Source organism: Zootoca vivipara, chromosome Z1, assembly GCF_965207765.1.
Source record: "Zootoca vivipara chromosome Z1, rZooViv2.hap1.1, whole genome shotgun sequence".
Classification (NCBI taxonomy): Eukaryota; Metazoa; Chordata; class Lepidosauria; order Squamata; family Lacertidae; genus Zootoca; species Zootoca vivipara.
Window position 1 is genome coordinate 41,798,572 of NC_142583.1, and position 13,280 is coordinate 41,811,851.

The 13,280-nt window shown below is 41.0% G+C and overlaps 1 long non-coding RNA gene across 1 annotated transcript in view; it reads left to right on the forward strand.

Annotated features, from left to right (window-relative positions):
- The window catches only part of LOC148687355 (uncharacterized), a 209,294-nt gene that overhangs the window by 2,842 nt on the left and 193,172 nt on the right, over positions 1-13,280 (forward strand). Inside the window, exons 2-3 of the long non-coding RNA XR_015947755.1 lie at positions 1,607-1,693; positions 3,643-3,756. This is a non-coding gene — a long non-coding RNA (uncharacterized LOC148687355). The remainder of the gene's footprint in view (positions 1-1,606; positions 1,694-3,642; positions 3,757-13,280) is intronic.

Below are 13,280 nucleotides of genomic sequence, written 5' to 3' on the forward strand. Positions count from 1 at the left end.
GCTTTTAAACCTCTGGGCTGCTGGGCAAATGAATCAATATTGTGCTGTAAAAATTATTATCATCAACCAGATGTATTTATAAATGTAAATATATAAGTAAAGTAATAGATGTTAGAAAAATTATAAAGTGTTTGGGAAAAGAGAGTGATCACAGTCCAGTGCTGTATTGTTAAACTTCTACATTTCTTTTCTTCCCATTTTATGGTTGATCATTTTCTTGTACTCATTTCTGGCATATTTATCTTCATATTTTCTCTTCTTCCTATGCACCAATCACCAGTCATGAATTCAAACATATGATTTCACATTGAAATAATTAGATTGCAATCTACATTTTTGTTCCATATTTTTCATCTGCATTTCTTTAAAACAGCATGACATAATCTCCATCTATTAAAAAACCCTCAAGCCCTCCCGTTGCACAGTACCCTAATCTAGAAATTATTGTGTAAAGATAATTGGGGAAATTATTAAAAGGTCAGACATTTATTGGTCCAATCTGTTCACTTGCTAAATACAAGTACAGCAGCCTGAGAAACTCACTTTCCGTTCACTACATACAAATTATCTTCTTATTGTGTAATATTTCCTCACATTCTGATTTCTAGCATTTGGTTAAATGACCATGTTATATAACGAAGCATAGATAAGACACTGGTATAGGAGACAACCAAGATAGGCTTTATATCCCAATTTGCTCATTTATGTGTTATTATATGCCTCTCTGCCTCTGAGTCACTTCTATTACACAGAAGATGGATATTTGTATGAAACAAAATGGAGGACTTTGGGATATGTTTTCAAGATTTCACAGAACATTTTTTTGGGTAGTCATAGTGTGTGCGTGTGATGAACAGAACTGTTTTTTAATCTTATAGCTTAGAAATGTGTAGAGTAGGCCTGCAACTGATGCTGTCGTGTTTATGGAAGACAATCTTACCTTTGATGAAGTTAAAAAGAATTTTTTAAAAATTAAACCCCTCAGGCTACTTCACATTGATGTAAATGTATTTACATCCAAATATGTGTCCAAGCTGGGACCCTGATCTTTGAAAGGGAGTTCAACTCCATCCAATACATGTTGAATGTACCCCTTTGTCACCTGATGAGTCACCACTACCAGCAACACTTCCACCATTTTGAGATGGATTTTTCTACATGATTCTTGTATTTTACCAGTTCTGAATGGTCGCAATTGTGTAAAGTTTATTGTCCATCAACCATAGCTGCCAAGTCTCCCGCTGAAAAATGCGGGATCAGTGCCGCTCTACCCAATTTTCAGTGCCCAGGCATGGGCAGCGCGGCACCGGAAGTCACTTCTACGCATGTCTGGACATGCGTAGAAGCAACTTCCGGTGCCACGCTACCCATGTCTGGGCACCGGAAATCGGGCAGCGCCGGCACCCAAAATGGAGCCTCCTTTGCAGGTAGGAAATCCAGGGGATTTACGGGATTTCTCCCAATCTGGACTGCCAGCGGGAAACGGTTTAAAATACGGGGGTTTCCTGCGAAAAACGGGAGACTTGCAGCTATGCCATCAACCGACCATTTTCACTTCTTGGCCCCTGTAAATATCTAAAGAAGACATTCCCTCTTTGTTCCTTAGCTTCACAGAACATTGTTTTTGCCTGTAAATTTTATGGAACCCTCTGAATCACACTGAGAGAATCTGCACAGGACTCGTTCAACTTTAGTAAGTTTCACAGAAGCCTACTGATTGGCTGTGATTTCTTTTTTCCAACTTTGTCCCAATATGCTCTCTGCAGTTGTGTGTGTTTGTGTTTTAACTAGAGATGTAAATATGAATATGTGGATTTGGGGGAAATGCATTTTTTAATTTTTTTGTTGTGAAAGCTTTCCTTTACTTAGCTTAAAAGAAGTGCACCTATTTGCCTCTTAGGATACACTGTAGGACAGGCATGTCAAACCTGCGGCCCTCCAGATGTTTTGGACTACAATTCCCATCTTCCCCAACCATTGGTCCTGCTAGCTAGGGATCATGGGAGTTGTAGGCCAAAACATCTGGAGGGCCGCAGGTTTGACATGCCTGCTGTAGGATATGTGTTATTCCTAAATCCTACCATGGGTGGCCAGTTTTTAAACATGCATATACAGGTAATGGTCCTACGGTGTTGAACAATGCTGCAAAGCATTTGCAACCACAGACACTGCTAAAAAAAGACTCATCAGCCTCATCAAAAGCTGTAGAATATACAACAATAATAATTGTGTGAACAGAGAAATCAAAGATCCCCTGCTTTAAATCAGCACATAAAATGGAGGTGGGGGGACTCAAGAGCTAGCCAAATCGGTTGAAGTATTTATCACCAGAAGAGCAGAGGGAGCCTGCAGGATTACTGATGATCACCTCAGGCTTGGCAGAGCAGCAGGAAATTTCTCCCAGTTTTCTACCCAGCAGGAAAACTAAATTTCATACGTTGGCAACCACTGCGTTCAACTCAAAGCTAATTGTTCCATGACAAAATAGCTGCAAGTATGAGACAGGAGGCAACAAAAACCATTCAGCACTAGTGAAATATTATCAGAATGTCACATGCTGGCAAGAATAATAATTTCTGTCACTTTCCCTAAATTTTAAGAAATAGCCTCACAATTTGAAAACACTCACAGAAGTTACAGCAAAAAATAATAATATATCCCCTTCCCTGAAATTGCCTGTTTAGTCATATTCAGATTTATACTTTGGCTAAGTGCTTAGGCATCTTCTGCCATAATAAAAGTGGCACTTAGTGTCTCTGCACTAAAGTTTTATGAAATGTACAAATTTGGTTGTGATCTGGTGAAAAAGCTCCCAGGCAAGGAAGATATTGGCTGTGCCCAGATTACTGCCTTAGAGCATAGTCATGTCCCAGGTCCCCAAAGCCTTGGATAGCAACTCACTTCCACTCAATGTATATTGTGTGCATGCATGCAGTCAAATGTGCTGCCCCTGTACCATATAAATGCATAATAAGCTCAAAATGACTGGTCAAAGACTCAACGTGGAACCACCTTTCGTAAGGCAGTGCTTTGAGTGTGTCCCCTTTCAGTTTGTTGAACAGAAAGCTTTTAGCCACAGTACATTTCTGGGCAACTTTCTGGGACCTGCATGCCAGTGGTGTAATGTTATTTACCTGTGTCCAGTAGTGTAGTTTTTATACACACTTCTCTATCCTCCATGCAGGAAAGCAAGAGGTGTTGTTGCAAGGATACACTCCAGCCAGGCAAAAGCATTACAGGAGAGTGTAAAGCAGGGCTGGTGGAGGATGTGGAGGGGTGTGGCATATGAGACCCAAGGACATTAGGCATTACTACTCTCTGCAGGGCTAATCAGTGTTTTGTTCTACCATTAACTCAAACTTGAAGTGAGTTTTTGTGTAAACATCAGGAGACAATGCAGTTACCGGTAGTAGTCTGTCCCTTTTCCCCAAATGCTCTGGAATACACTATATTCTGGGGAAATAAATGACAGTCAACCAGAGGGGACTTGTAGCCTTTGAGAGGACTCCCAGTTAAAGTATCCCCACCCCAAAATGAATGGTGGATGGTGTGATGACAATGAGCCCTCTTCATTATGTTGACTGTCTGTTTTGTTAAAAGAAAAACTGAACCAAATTTGCTCCAGCTTTTCATTCTTTACAGATTAAATGGCCATTTCTGCTAGCTGGCTTTCATGTGAGTCAGCAATTAGAGGTTCCTTTCTGCCCCAGTTTATCTGCCATGCTGCTGCCAAAGTATGGAAATGAACAAAAATAGGTAAGAGGTTGCCTTTTACTGTTATAAGTGCATGTATGCATTTGACTTACTAAGAAACCCTTACCATGCACACTAATGAGAGTTTGCATACATCTGTGTCCGTAGAAATTGGTGCCATGGCACACCCTTTACAATGTTACATTTCTTAATTAATTTCTATTGAAATTAATTCAATATGGCTTGGCCTCTCACCTCTAATTGGGCCATGGTTCTGATATATTTCCCACAGAAAACATTCTAAAACATTGTGCTGCAATCAGCTACTAACATCCAAATGCTCTGTTTCGGTGACCTTTGATGCTGGAATAGGAATTTATGGCACAATTAGTTAGATAGCTATTTATTTACTTATTTGGCAGCAATGTCAAGATCTGAGCTCTGTGGTTATTGTGTGTTTTAAAAGGTTTAAAAATATATTTCTCCATATAACTGTGCTACAGTTCCATGGATTTCATTATAATGGAATTGGTACCCCCTCCCTCCCATTTCAATTAAATATGCGATTCAGTTAAAAAGCTCACTTTTCTGGCAATTACTTTGTTGACGGTTCAGATTGCTAATCACGTTTACCTTCCAATTGGTTTCAGTCACTTAAAGGTAATAAAAGGTTGCCTAGGATCTATAGCCTTTTAGTGGAAATTCATACCTGAATCCGAGTCTGAAGAATATGAGTCATAAAAAGCATGCTTGCTATTTTCAAATGTAGGAGCTTGGCACTATGCATTATGTAGTACATATCTAGGTATGTACACCAAAAGAAAATTCCACTCAGCTCAGTGCTTTCCCCAAATAAGTGTGCCTAGGATTCTTCTAGCCTTAGGATGTAATCTTCACCACACCTGGGTGTAAACCCCATTAAACATGGTAGGACTTACTTCTGAGTAAACATGCACAGGATCATACTGCATAGTTCATTTGCCTATGGCAATAAAAGCCAGATGCAAGCAGCTAGCTCCATGTTGCCAGTGGCAGCTGCTCAAATCTAATATGCATGTCCAATACAGTCAAACCTCAGTTTGCGACTGTCTCCGTTTGTGACCGCTTCGGTTTCTGACCACCGCAGATCTGGAGGTGTTTACATCCAGGTTCCGCGGTGCTCGGATGTGCAGAAGTGTTCTATCGGCGCTTCACGCACGCGCAGAAGCGTGCCTTCGGGGAGCAACCAATTCGGGGAGCGGCCGGCTCCGCGGAATGGATTGCGGTCGCAAACCGAGGTACCACTGTAGTGGCAATTGTGGAATATGGTTTAGGAAACAAAGTACAACTAAGTATTGGGATCTGATATATTTGCTGCGGTATTCTCATAAAACCACAACCTTGGGTTTAATTCAAGACAGCTGGCATGGCACGGAGAGGCATGCTGCCTCAGTGCCTCTTCCTGCTTGAAATTCTGTGTTCCCCATTCACTATAAAGGGGTATCTAAAAATGACTATCACAATTTGTACTTTTGGCCAAAGTGGATTACATTTATGGGGCACAGGAGTCCTTCCAGAATGGGTTACAACAAAGGTTCAGAGTCTTTATGTGGGAGAAAAAAGGGATTTACTTACCTCCATAACCCCTCAGGAAGGTTGGGAGCAGGGGTTTGCCTCTAGCTCTTTCTTACCTTAAAATAATTATGAGGTGGCCAAGTGGTGTATTCTTGCTTAAACATTTTTAGAACTTTGCATCTTCTCTTCATCCTGGCCTTTTCTTTCTGGCCCCTTTGTCTTCCAATAGGCTTTTCATGTCTAAAATGTTGCCTACAGAGTTCTAAAGTGCTCCTTTTGCTTTGCTTTGTTTAAGCATAGCAAAGCAACATAGAATTTTTTAAACATGTAAATGAAGCTTTTAACTTTTAACAATATCCTCTGCTACTCTGATTTAAAAACTTTTCAGACAATATTTTAGATGGCCATATTTCTTGCAAAGCCCATGACTTAAAGAAACAGAGAAAATGACAAAAAATGGCAGGGGTCCTGAACCCTCATGGGAAGACAGCTGAAACATGCTAATCCCCTCATTATTTGGCTACCCCCTACCAGTAGAAGCCATGTGCACTATGTTCCACAATCTAAGAGCCACCACAGTTCGTATGAAGTTTGAATTGTAGTCTGAGATGCAGAAAATATATGATAGAATTCTACAGAATAATCTGCCTCTGAATCAAACTAGTGTAGTTTCCAGTAGAACTTTTGAGTCTCCTGTAAGTCTTTGCAAATTATTGGTTTCATGGGCTTGAAACCTGGGTCAGTGGAAATGGTATTTCTTGCCACTGATGCCTTCAGATATAAGTTTGGTTGAGATTTTTTTTATTAAAAAATAGCTTTTGTGGGGCCTATTATTTCATAATAAAGAAATTCCCATGGGGCTATTTGGCTGGCATTCTGCTCATCATTTCCCAGCTTTGCTACAATGCTTGAGTGCACAGGCAGCAAGCAGAGAACCGGTGTTACATTATGTGGGATATTTCTTGTTGCTGGATTGAGCAAGCACAAGCAAATGCAAAACACTTCTAGCTGTGTTTAGGCATATCATGCATTGGCTAAGGGTGCCCATGACAAGCTAATTTATCTGGGGAAAGAGCAAGACACAGTGAAGGATATGTTTCGTCTTCTAAGCTGACAGGATGGATGCTTAAAGCATTATGAAAGCAAAGAAATGGGTCACCCTGGAACAAATCTACCTTCACCTTTCTTTTCTAGGCATAGTTATCCTAGACTCCATTCCTGTAGCATCTGCAATATGTGTTTTCATGTAGTGTTTCCAATACAGAGCTGTTGTAGATGTTATTGGCTTCTTACATTGACACACTTCTGCCTTACATAGAGGGGTGGAGGGAGAGAACAATAGTTTTGTATGTTTGAATGAAGTGGGTATTGATGGTGTTTTCTCTCTCCTGGAAAGTATGTTCATGGCTATGCCACAATCCTTTTTTCAGGTGATTTTTTCCCCCCACTCCTTCTATCCACAAGCAGAGATAAGTAAACAGGGCTGCAATCAGAAACAACTCGCCTAGTGGCGGAGCACAGCAGTAATAGCCTCCTGGTGGCAGCATTTCTGCTACAGCTTAGGACAGAGAGGGACAAGGTTGTGGTTGCGGCTGTGCAGTTGACCTTGAGCCTCTCCCTTGCAGTGGTGACAGTGATGCTGTGACTCTACCCCATCAGAGAAGCTGCTCCTGGCTGAAAGCCTATACCCACTCATCTGGGGCTGAGCTTCACTGAACTCAGTGGGATCTACTTTTGAGAAGACAAGTATAGGATTGCACTGTAAATCACAATAACAGAGTACCATTGGTCCATCTAGTTCAATATTGTTCTCATTGATGAGGACTGAGGGACAATAGAAAGTGGGGAACTCCCACTTTCTACATCCCTTCATTGGGAGAACTGCCCATTTTATTTTTATTCACTGCTTCCTGAACCAGTTGCTGATCCTAATGAATCAGTGCTTGGTTAAGGAAGAAAAGAGTAGGAATAAATGGACTGTCCACCCAATTAAGGGATATAGAAAGTGGAGTCCCCAAGGATCAGTATGGATGTCTGTACTTTTCAACTTGTTCATAAATAATCAAGAGTTGGGGTCAGCAGTGACTTAATTGCTTGTGATTTCAAATGGTTCAGGGTGGTTAAAACAAAATTTTAAAAAGGATTGTTGGGAGCTCCAGCAACTAGATGATTCACTCACTCTTGAATATTCCCATGACTGAACTTGCTTGATTTGATCCATGCAGAGATTCAAGCGGTAAAAGAGTCAGGGCCCAAAGACACTGCTGTTTTTTGAGCATATGAAAAGCTAGAAGCTGGTCTTGAGATTTTCTATAGGCAAATAAACCATTGGAGCTTGTTTTCTCATGGCTGCTAGCCTTGCTTTTAAGGAGCTGGGACCATGACAGTTTTTATTGGATAAGTTACAATTCAAAAACACAGCAGGAATAGATGTTGTAATTCACCCATGATTTGTAAGCACCTGATGTATTATATTAATCAGTCACATCTATGTAAATGTGTGTACACAAAGATTTAGTGCCACCTCTTGCTATTTGGTCTCTGGGCAGAGGAACCAGAGACCAAATAGCAAACATGCGCTGGATTATGGAGAAAGCTAGAGAGTTCCAGAAAAACGTCTACTTCTGCTTCATTGACTATGCAAAAGCCTTTGACTGTGTCGACCACAGCAAACTATGGCAAGTTCTTAAAGAAATGGGAGTGCCTGATCACCTCATCTGTCTCCTGAGAAATCTCTATGTGGGACAAGAAGCTACAGTTAGAACTGGATATGGAACAACTGAGTGGTTCAAAATTGGGAAAGGAGTACGACAAGGTTGTATATTGTCTCCCTGCTTATTTAACTTATATGCAGAATTCATCATGCGAAAGGCTGGACTAGATGAATCCCAAGCTGGAATTAAGATTGCCGGAAGAAATATCAACAACCTCAGATATGCAGATGACACAACCTTGATGGCAGAAAGCGAGGAGGAATTAAAGAACCTTTTAATGAGGGTGAAAGAGGAGAGCGCAAAATATGGTCTGAAGCTCAACATCAAAAAAACCAAGATCATGGCCACTGGTCCCATCACCTCCTGGCAAATAGAAGGGGAAGAAATGGAGGCAGTGAGAGATTTTACTTTCTTGGGCTCCTTGATCACTGCAGATGGTGACAGCAGTCACGAAATTAAAAGACGCCTGCTTCTTGGGAGAAAAGCAATGACAAACCTAGACAGCATCTTAAAAAGCAGAGACATCACCTTGCCGACAAAGGTCCGTATAGTTAAAGCTATGGTTTTCCCAGTAGTGATGTATGGAAGTGAGAGCTGGACCATAAAGAAGGCTGATCGCCGAAGAATTGATGCTTTTGAATTATGGTGCTGGAGGAGACTCTTGAGAGTCCCATGGACTGCAAGAAGATCAAACCTATCCATTCTGAAGGAAATCAGCCCTGAGTGCTCCCTGGAAGGACAGATCGTGAAGCTGAGGCTCCAATACTTTGGCCACCTCATGAGAAGAGAAGAATCCTTGGAAAAGACCCTGATGTTGGGAAAGATTGAGGGCACTAGGAGAAGGGGACGACAGAGGACAAGATGGTTGGACAGTGTTCTTGAAGCTACGAACATGAGTTTGACCAAACTGCGGGAGGCAGTGCAAGACAGGAGTGCCTGGCGTGCTCTGGTCCATGGGGTCACGAAGAGTCGGACACGACTAAACGACTAAACAACAACAACAACTTACAATGTAGTATAGAATTTAATTTTTAATTTTTTGCTTGTTTAATATAAATGGAAATAAGAAAGTCTTGACATTAACAGTAGCTTAGCAAATCTATTTTCAGAGAAAGCTTTGATTTGCAATACTGTGTAAATCACTCATTGTTCTTTGAAAGCTATTTCTTCAGCATGAGAGGGTAATATTAAATGGTGATGGAAACTAGAATATAATCATCTCGGCCATTGAGTTATCTCAGATTTTCCAGATGATGCTAATTTCCTAGCAAAGAGGCTACAGGAATGCAAACAAGGCTAGAAGCAACGCAGAGCAATATCCGCCGTTTTACCCTTTAGAAGACAGATTAGAGGAAAGTGCAAATAGAAGGAAAATCAACTAAAGTATATTAGCAAAATGCCTGTCATTATGATGGGTGAAAGGGCCAGAAGATCACAAGGAGCTCACAGACTGCTATCAGCTTTGGCACTAATCCTATTTGAGCATTCAACAACAAACTGCAAGTGAGGAGAGTGGAATTGCACTCACTTGCCCTTGTGCCTCTGTACGATGCTGCCTGTGGGATGAGGACCTGTCTGGAGCAGGACAGCCTCTTGAAATATACATCAGCTGCAACTTTGGACACTCATGGTTCTAGTACATAGGGGCAGCCTCCATGCACTCACCAGGCTATCCCTGCTAACTCATGGACATCCTTATGGAGAAGCCAGCATAGGTTTCAGTAGTGGGGGTAAGTCTTGCAAGTGTGGCCCCTTCCCCTTCCTCATGTGATTATCATTGTGGTATTATTTATTAATAACTTAACAGGGCAATTGTCATCACTGTGGAAAAACTGATGAGGGAATGCCTTGTCAGAGGCAGTAGACCAGGCTTCCTCAAACTCAGCCCTTCAGATGTTTTTGGCCTACAACTCCCATGATCCCTAGCTAGCAGGACCAGTGGTCAGGGATGATGGGAATTGTAGCCTCAAAACATCTGGAGAGCCAAGTCTGAGGAAGCATGCAGTAGACCTCTGAATACTAGTTGCTGTGAAACACTGGTGGGGAGAGTGCTGTTGCTATCACATCCTGCTTGAGGGTTCAATAGGCATCTGGTGTGCCCCAGAGAGAACAGGATGCTGAACTAGATGGGCCTTTGGCCTGATCCAGCAGGGTGGTAACATTGATGTGGGGCCACTGATGGAAGATGGCACTCTTTAGAGATTGACTGTTTCCATTCCAAGCTGTTTTCAAACATGTCAATCCCTTCTGGTTTATGCATTAATCTGTTGTTCGTTTCTTTCTTCTTTCTTTTAAAGAATCCACATAAATATTGCATTTAAATAATATTAAATAGATATATTTTCAGGTAGCGGTATTTTCCCTCAAAAAATAAATTACTAATTATTTAGCCAGTGGGTGGGGCCAGATTAGTTTCTTCTTTGCCACAATGTTCTTCTTAGGAGCAACCATTCTGTAGCTCTTGGTCCCCTGTCTAATGGCAGAGGCTGAAGTCTTTGGTTCTTCAGCTCCACAGTCACAGGACAACGGTCAGTTGAAACCAAGTGATCTCCCTGACAGGGCAGAAGGCTCACTGCAGCCACTCCTTTTTTGACTGATGGACAAAGACAGGCTGATCTCCCCCTTGCCATGATGTTATCCTTGGAAGGAGGGGAAGCAGCATGTTTGCAATAAATTTACCCTAATAGAATGCATTTTTATATATTTCTCTCTACTAATATATTCATTTTAACAAACATTTTTTACTTAATATCTGCATTTTGGGAAACACTGATTGGAGAACTACACTGCAAAGCCAGATTAATGCAAATGTTCATGGATGGCTTCTTTCAGTTCTTGTATTGTTTTGGAAAGTGTGAATTTTATACATTTGGTTTTGAATGTGAAATGAACTGAATTCTCCCCATCCCTGGAAGGCATTCCAAGAAGTGCAGAGAGCCTTGGATTGACTGAGTAGCATGGATGTTATTTGAATGTTTAAATACCAAGGGAAGAAAGGGGGAGAACTCTCAGCCACCCCAAATGGAGTAAATATCTTTTCCCACCCAGAAATGATTTTTGGAGGCTTTTATTTTGTCCCCACCTACCCAAAGAATGGTTGATTATTATTATTATTATTATTATATTATTATTATTATTATTATTATTATTATTATTATTATTTTGCACTGCTCTAATTATTGCAGTATATGCAATAAATATGGTGGAAGCCAACTTTCCAATACATCTGTTTTCTGCGAATGGTACAATTTGTTCCCTGCATGACAGACATGATGTTGCAAACAGCTCTTCCACCTACACAGAAAGTATGTTGATGTAGGGGGGGGGGGGAATGACATGAATGATCCTCTCTCATAATGTATGCCCTGGAGATCAGTGGAATATGATTCTACTGTGCCTCTAACTCAATGTCCACAAGATATATTGCATCTATTCATTTCACTGTATTGCTTAAGAACCACATTTTGAAGAGTTCAAGGACCACACGATGGTTCCTGAGCTGTGAGCCGGTCATTGCTTTTGCTGTATTGTTTGTTCTCTGCATAATATATATTTCACTTACTTTAATTCTTTTACTACGCAAATCCTTTTCTCATGGCATAAAACATGAACTTGTTTCTTGACATACTTTCTGAAACCAGTAGTTAAGATTTACAATTTCCATTATGAATGATATCTTGCAAGAGAAGAAAAACATGACTGTAAGGCAAGCATACATTTCCCATCACTGCACAGCAGTTCGTCTTCAGTGACTGATGTTGTTTGTAGTTTGGGAAAGTAATATTAGAGAAACAACAAATAAGAATTATATTTTAGCAGATACACTCATTGTTCATCCCATATTTTGTTCCATTCTCCAGTAAAGTGAGAGCTTATTACTGCCAATAATGAAGATAAAAAGCCAGTAAACCTTTTCTCATAGCTTAATATAACTATAAACATTGATGAATTACACATAATGAAATAGTCATTATGACAGAATTGTCTTTTAAAATGATGTATTTAGGGGCGAAGTCTATAGCACACAACATGCAGATAAATACAGACACGATAAATAATGGAGAGAGTGAAACTGTAAAATGTGCATGTGTTCCTTTCAAATAAAAATAGCAGCATGTACAACTGCGAAAGAACTGAGAAAGGCTTGTGGATTAAAGTTGGGCATGGAGGATTTGTAGAGCATGAATTGAGGGTCAGCTTCTGTACCTTTGAATCATCATATGAGAACGTGTCTCTGTTAGCTATTGCAATTCAGTCCTTAAAATATTGCCTTTGAACTTAGGTCATATCCAGAATGTTGGTTTTGAACCTGACCCATGTCCACATTCCTGTTGAGAGAGAAAAGGGGAGTGGGAGAGATGAAATATCAAGGGAGCTCAAAAAATATTGATCAGATTTTGAAATGCACTTCTCTTCAAAAATAAAATAAAAAATAAAAAAGGCATTGTGTTTTGTACTCTGTAACACTACACAATATAGGGACCCAGGTGGCGCTGTGGTTAAACCACTGAGCCTAGGGCTTGCTGATCAGAAGGTTGGTGGTTCGAATCCCTGTGATGGGGTGAACTCCCATTGCTTGGTCCCAGCTCCTGCCAACCTAGCAGTTCGAAAGCACGTCAAAATGCAAGTAGATAAACCGCTACAGCGGGAAGGTAAACGGCATTTCCATGTACTGCTCTGGTTTGCCAGAAGCGGCTTTGTCATGCTGGCCACATGACCTGGAAGCTATACGCCGGCTCCCTCGGCCAATAATGTGAGATGAATGCGCAACCCCAGAGTCGGTCACGACTGGACCTAATGGTCAGGGGTCCCTTTACCTTTACCTTAACACTACACAATACCACACTAGGAAATCAGGTGGTTTTGAGTTTTTTCCAGTTATTGGTGCCTTGTCTCCTATGAGATCTCAAATCCCTGTAAAGCTATGTCCCAGCGATGGTAAGGGACAACCACATCGTTCCAACAGCATCTACCTATAGGACTTCTTTGAGTTATTGGTGACAATTTCCAGCTCCTCCACACCCAATATTGCTAATCTGATGGCCCCTCCTAGGCAGAGTCTAGGCTGCCGCCTAGGATAGTGTCTTGACACTGAAAAGCTAACTGCTTGCAACCTCCACAGCAGTGCCGATCCTCCCTGGGCAGATTCTGTCTAATTCAGCCTCACCATCTCTTGCCACCCCATCTAGTGAATGTGTTGTAGAAAAAATATTAAGTGAACCTTCAAAACCAAGAACATGTGGGATGGGTGAGCTAAAACAGGACAGCATTTCTCACAATGGTAGTTTTCTATACAAATTAAGAAGTAAGTGTTGGAAT